This window comes from Macrobrachium nipponense, chromosome 18 (genome assembly GCF_015104395.2).
Source record: "Macrobrachium nipponense isolate FS-2020 chromosome 18, ASM1510439v2, whole genome shotgun sequence".
NCBI classification, from domain to species: Eukaryota; Metazoa; Arthropoda; class Malacostraca; order Decapoda; family Palaemonidae; genus Macrobrachium; species Macrobrachium nipponense.
In genome coordinates this window covers 12,791,391-12,798,890 of record NC_087211.1, presented here as the reverse complement: position 1 = coordinate 12,798,890, position 7,500 = coordinate 12,791,391, and positions in this window count along the sequence as shown.

Below are 7,500 nucleotides of genomic sequence, written 5' to 3'. Positions count from 1 at the left end.
TACGAACAACAGTCGTAAGAAAAGACATACAAACTGCCGCTGTCTTATATCATTATACTAAGTGGACAAGCGGGAATTATATTCTGGTGGCAGCGCATAGCCTAAATCTACATTTACAAAAGAACCATATACGTCTGCCGAAGAAATGAATCATCGAATACCAGCTATAAATCAATAATAAACTGAGGAAACAGGATCTTCAATCAACAAGCAACTGTAAACATCCTACGAACACGAAGAAATGTCCTTCATCGAGACGAATTCGTGCATCAACTTCGACGTTTATGAACGACTTTCATCACATATCTTCAACAATCAAACAGGACGTGAAGCAGCATCGGATCATCAACGGGAAGAGAAACTCATCACAACAACAACACTTCTTCCTGCAACGCGAGAGAGAGAGAGAGAGGCTGTGACGTCATCACGACAACAACACTTCTTCCTGCAACGCGAGAGAGAGAGAGAGGCTGTGACGTCATCGGAACATCAACATTCTTTCCGCATATATACCAAAGCTAAGTACATCCTTTTTCCATTCAGGTTTAATCAGTGACGTGTTTTACATCAAGAGTCGATCGTCCATTATTCCTGGGGTGAGTTATACATAATCTTAATCTTCCTTCATTACAGGAATCAATCTTCAACCACGAATTCTCGCCCGCAAAACCTTTTTTTTCTCGTTGTTGCTAATCCCCTTTTCTTCCAGGAGTTCTCCGGAAAATATCTTTATCGCATTATCTTCATTAATATTATCATTTTGAGGGTCTTTTCTATTATTTGCAACACATTTTTTATTTTATATTGAATATGCATTTACGCAGTGGACGATCGTATCTATACAGTGTTGGTAAAACAGCTAGGAATCGTATCAGTCAGAAAAAAACACGAATACAAGAGGAACACCTATATAACCAAAAACCCAGTAGTAACATTAACTTGGTTCAGAACACTAATTTTTCCTATTCAAGGTGCTGGAGGTAAATTTAGTTATGGGTTCTTCGAGTTCTACGCATAGCCAAGCCTCTATGACTCAGCTTAATGTTGTGGAACGGGCGGCAGTAATTGCCGACTGGCTAAATGAATATCAGGATAACTTAAGTAACTCCGCGTGGGTTGCAAGATCTAATATCGCCGTGAAAGATTTCATACGGTTCATATATCTTACTTGTATGTCAGTCATGTTGCCTTAAGCTTTAGTGCGGTGTTTTGACAAAAAGCTAACGCCCGCCAGTACGGAACTAGATGTGTATAAACAGATAAAAAAACACATTTCTAAGTGTACTGACCTTGATCCCTTGCTTACTCAAGTTTTTGGAAAAAATGAGAATAAGCCACAACAAGTAAACGTGGTTAATAAAAATCAAGCAGCAGGAATGACTTGCTACAATTGCAAAAGGCCAGGTCACATGATATCAGACTGTCGGACGCATTTTTGTTCAATTCATAACAGTTCCACTCATTCATATAATCGATGCTTCTCGCAGAATCAACAGCAGAATCCTAAAAACACGCAAACAGTTGCCAATGAAAGCAAAAAGAAGAATCCTCAGTACTTTAAAAAGAAGCAGGCGAACAGCAATTCTGTTCAGCAGCAGAAACAAACAAATCGTGCTTCAAGTAACTCTGTTCCTGGGCCGTCTAGCCAGAACTCGCAAGGTCAGACGAATTTTCCGAGTGTGCAAAACAAAGCAAATACCACGTAGTAAGCTCCAAGGGGGGAGAGGACGATGTTGGGTCATTCATATCAACATCTTTTGTATCAAATAATCAATTTAATCATTTACCAGATCATTGTGAGGCAATCGATTTCCCTATGAAACACACAGCCGAATCCAAAAAATCAGTGCAGGTTCCCGTAGATTTGCAACAAATTCACGCAATTATAAGTCAAGATGGGTTACGCCCAACCTTACACGCAGTAAATTTAGAACACAAGTCATTCACATTATTTTTTTATTGGGTGGAGCCCACGTAATATCATGGATTGCGGACTCACCATTTTGCTATTTTCGAACTTCCCTATAGAGAAGTCTGGAGTAAGACTCTCGGGTATAGGAAATAATGAATTAAATGTGGTAGGAGTAACTCATGTTCAGTACAAGGTCGGTAAGCGCACGTTTTCCGATACCTTTATCGTTGTACAAAACATTGATATGTATCCCGCTGTAATTATAGGATACCCGTCTATGTGCACTCAAAACATTACCTTAGCCCCTGCAAAACACGGCGTGTATATCAAAGGAAAATTCTATAAGTCTTCTAACACCTTAAAATCATTTTTAGACAAAAAGGAGACAACAAATAAAACAGTAACGTACGTTGAAGAACCAATCACTTGTCTCATGAATCAAGAAATAATCCATGCGACCCAACAGAATTCTCGCTCACCCGTAATATCAGCTTGTACGCAAACTCTCGAGGCGAACCTAACTTCGAACATATTAGTGCGTGTAAAGAAAACTTTGCCGGGATCTGAAATGTAATCCTTTCGACACTCTGAAAAACTCACGGATTATCCGTCACACAAGCCATTTATACAGTCGGCTCACAACAACAATGTAACATCTAAGTCTGTAATCATTTGAATACCACTTTAGTAATTCACAAAAATCAACATATCTTGGATGTGGAAGTTTATAAACATCGCATTCTTACCGTCACTGAGATCAATCACGCTCAATCAGTTGCGGACGAATCCCTATTGCAATCTATTAATAATAAAATCAATAAAGACATTCAAGAAGAGGAAATTCAGCAGAAATTTCTTGATCTTTTAACTGAATATCATGATGTTTTTTCCACTACGGATGGATCCTTAGGAAAAACGGATGTCATAGAACACCAAATAGGTTAAAAGACAAGCAGAAAGTTATCTATGTACCTTCGTACAGACTCCCTATGAAATTCCAGAATGAGATAAATGAGGAAGTAGGTAAAATGCTAAAAGAAGGAGTCATTAGGAAATCAAACAGCCCTTATAATTTTCCGTTAATAGTTGTACCGAAAAAAGATCGAACTTGGCTTATCTGCGTAGACTTCCGTCGCTGAAATGAGGAAACGATCCCTGACCGATTCCCAGTGCCATGTACTGACGATATTCTGTCTTTACTAGGCCAGAACAAATATTTTACCAGTTTGGACTTACTTAAGGGTTTTCACCAGATACCGTTGGAAAAAGAGAGTATCCCATACACTGCCTTCAGCACAGCCAGGGGACATTATGAATCTTTGCGTATGCCTTTTGGTTTTACGTTGTGCTCCCATAACATTTACTAGAATGATCAACATAGTGTTTGGAGACTTGTTAGGGGATATCTTACATGCCTATATGGACGACCTCGTAATCTTCTCTAATACCTTAGAAGAACATCTACGTAAATTAGAGCTAGTGCTACAAAGACTAAGACACCATAACCTAAGGGTAAAGATAAGTAAGTGTGAATTTTTCAAAACAGAACTAGTCTATTTAGGTTTCACGGTGTCTAGTCAAGGTCTTAAAGTAGTCCACGATAAGGTATCTTCTATCCGTAACTTTCCGATACCTACTAACGTCAAGGGAATACAGCAATTTCTGGGGTGTAGTGGCTATTATAGGCGTTTCATACGCAACTACTTAATCATAGCCGCTCCCCTAACCGATCTTATAAAGAAGGGTGTAGATTTCATATGGTCTGAGAAACATCAACAGGCGTTTGATACCTTGAAAGATGAAGTGTGTAGTTCTTCTATCTTAAAATTTCCTGACTTCGGTAAGGAATTCTTTACTGCAACAGACGCCTCAGACCTAGGAGTAGGTGGGGTATTGCTTCAGCAATACGACAAACATTTTTTCCCCATAGCTTTTTATTCACGTAAACTGAGACCTTCCGAAAGTAAATGTGCAGTAATAGACAAGGAAGGGCTCGCTATTGTTAATTCACTAGTGCATCTTAAGTTCATAATATACGGTTATCCCGTCAAGGTTCTCACTGATCATAAGCCCCTAACCGACTTCTTTAAAGGCTTTAGTCACAGCCCCAAACGAACTCGGTGGCATATGATCATCCAGGACTTTGGCGCGAGGATCGGCTATTTACCTGGGAAAGCAAATATCATTGCTGACGCATTATCACACAACCCCGTGTCATCTTGTATGGAGCCATTAGCTGAATTAATAGATATATCAACATCCATGCGTATTGTTAAAGCTATATCTGAACAGGAAGATCTGGGCTGGAGTGCTGAACTAATACAGACGGAACAAAGAAAAGATTAGCAATTAGAAAAAATCATAAACACTTTAAACGGAAATCCTAAGGAAAAGGAATATATAAAGCATAGGCAGCAGAATTATATAATCAAGGATAATATCCTGTGTAGATCAGTGACGAGGAAAACCCGCAACACACCACAGGTGAATAACGACCAGGTAGTGGTACCAATCTCACTTATACCCACTGTCTTAAATTGGTTGCATGCAAATCCATTGCATGGACACCCGGGTTTCTCCATCATGTCACAGAAAGCCAAATCCTTATTTTATTGGCATACGATGCTTACAGATATAAAAAAAGCACATAGTTAATTGTCGCACTTGTCAGGAACACAAAGAGCACACGAAGAGACCTGTCAGCCTAGGGGCTTATCCCGTGCCCAAACAACCCTTTGAAAGAGTACACTTAGATTTATTAACAGGGTTTTACGAGTCAGACAGAGGAAATAAGCACCTCCTAGTAATCATAGATGCCTTGACTCGATATACCGAACTGATAGCGCTTAAAACAAAAACCGCTGTCGAGTGCGCTAGGAAGTTTTAAGAGTGCTACATTTGTAAACATGGAATTCCACACATGATAATATCTGACTCAGGTGGAGAGTTCAATAATCATTTCCTTAACTCATTGTGTGAATTCTTTTGCATAAAGAAAATCAATACCATGATCTACCACCCAGAGTCTAACGGCTAGTGGAAAGAGCAAATCGAAAGGTTTTAAACATATTAAGGGTTACATTAGGGGGAATGGACTCACTCATATCATGTATCTATTAAAATGTCGCCGCACGAGGCACTGTACGGTACCCCAGCTAGAATGCCTTTCCATGTATTAACGCCTACATACAATTTATCAAATCCTCTAAAGTATGTTATGGATGCAAGCATAAGTCGTTATAATATACTCCGTAAGAATCTAGAAGAATCGCAAATCATAATGAAAAGAAATCATGATAAAATAGCTAAGCCAACTAAAACATATGCCGTGGGTGATAAGGTATACATACAAGTATACGTACGCAAAGGACTCAATTACAAACTGACACCTAAGTTTGGAGGCCCATTTAACATCTTAGAAATATTAACGGCCAATAGATTTAGAGTTCAAAATGTATCCTAACCCACTGATAATAGAATCGTTCCATTGGCTCACATCAGAAACTAATAGAAGGGTAGAAGGAAGTGAGGGAAATTCTTGTATCTATGAAACTTGTATAATCACTTATATATATATATAATAATTGTATGTAAACATTTTTTTCTTAAACAGGAGTAATTACATATATTTTACTCATTGCAGGTTTCCAAAATGAAGCTTTTATTGTTAGGGGTGATACTGTTCGTTCAGACATCTTTATCGTGTGGGAAGAGCGCTAAAACCATAAATATAGATTTTACTCATGGCACTATTGTAGAAAGAACAGAAGACGTTTTCATTACAGCAAGCAATATAGTTATAGAAGTAGATATGCAGGCGATCTTTCTCCCGGAGAATGACGTCATTAACCTAAAGAGTGACCTGTTGAGGTTTGCTGTTTCGTTGAATGAAATGCACCAATGTCCTTTTCCTGCTAACCCAGAGGGTTCGCTAGCACAAACAATAAGCGTCGCGGAAATGTTATCATACGACTTGCAAAATAAAACCGCCGAGGCAGAAGCTCTGGCTCGAGATCTGCTGATGTGGACTATGCGGCACAATAACCTCGAACGTCGCAACCCGTTTATCTTTGCTGCATTAAACATCTTGGATCTGTTGCAAGTTTAGGCTTAGGAATTTCAAATCGCCTTAAAATAAATTATCAGAATAAGAGAATTGAGTTTTTGCAACATGAAAACGAATTAGCTTTGTCCGAACTGCGTAATATTGATCAGATTATGGAAGTGCAACACTTGCTGGCTACGTTAGCTTATTATAGTTCAAAAATAGATCATATCCGTACCAAAATATCACATTTTATTGAGAAATCAAAGGACTATGTAAAAGCTATTACGCTAGCAACAAAGGGTGTTTTATCCCCACATCTTTTGCCTATTAAGGATCTGACTTTAACTTTGGAGAATGGACGGGAGAAACTAGGTTAAGTTCCTTTATTAGACGCCCATAAGATAGAATTTTATTATAGCTTAATATCGGTAAGCGTTGAAAATTACAGGATCATGATTACCATTCCCTTTGATTCTTCTGATGCCTGGCAAGCATACAAAATAGCACCGTTCCCAACTTTCATGACGAATAACTCAAGTCCAGTAATATCCAATTTGACGGAACACGTATTGATTTCCCCTGATAGGGAATCATATACGGTCATTAAAGACTTAGATAAATTCACTCACTGTTCAGAAGCCATGAATAATAAAGTTTGTACAGCTGACTCCTTTGAATTCCATCCTATGTCAATGGATTCATGTGAGTTAGGCATAGTGCTAAACGGTTCTCTCTCCCATACACACAAAAGTTCTCTGAAAAAACTTTATCCTTTTGACGATAATAAGTTCAATTTCAGACTGAACAACGGCTCGTGGATCCGATACGACAAGGAAGGCTTTGAAGTGGCATGTCCGGACGGGACCACGGCCCACTCCCAGGTCTTTGTTGCAGCTGACGGTTGTACCGGGATGGCCACGAACTACACGGTCCGAGGGGTTAACACTATCATCCGTGAACAGGCCTATTTTGCTAACTTTACATGGGCGACTACGGTTATCCCATCACTACCTCTCCCATACAACGCGAAGGTGGCTCATCGTTTGACGCAACTAGCTGAGATGGACCACACGTCACCGACTTATGCAGGAGGAGAAAATCTTCATTTCTACATGTCGCTAGCCGTGTTTTGCGTTACGGTGATGATTATTATCACCGTTAACATCTTTGCTTGGCGTAGGTTGAGGCGAACACAGACGGATCTTCAGAGGAACGTTCTGCCACGTCCAGACGACACTCCTATTGCGTTAAAGGCATTTACGTTCAGAGCCATTTGAAACTGGCCATTTCACTTGACTCGGAGGAAAATTGTCTGGAATTGTGTTGTGTGTGAAAAGCCGTCTGTACGCTGGCAATATGTAGGACAAGAAACTCCAAGTCTTTGCATTATTTTTTATTGAATATATGAACAGTTAAAAGTATCTTTCGGGCACCTAATAAAATATTGAAGCCCTATATATTAAAATGTTGGTGCGTGTACGTACCAGGAATCTATATCTTGTGCACAGTCATATGTTTCTTTATATCTTTACAAAGAGTA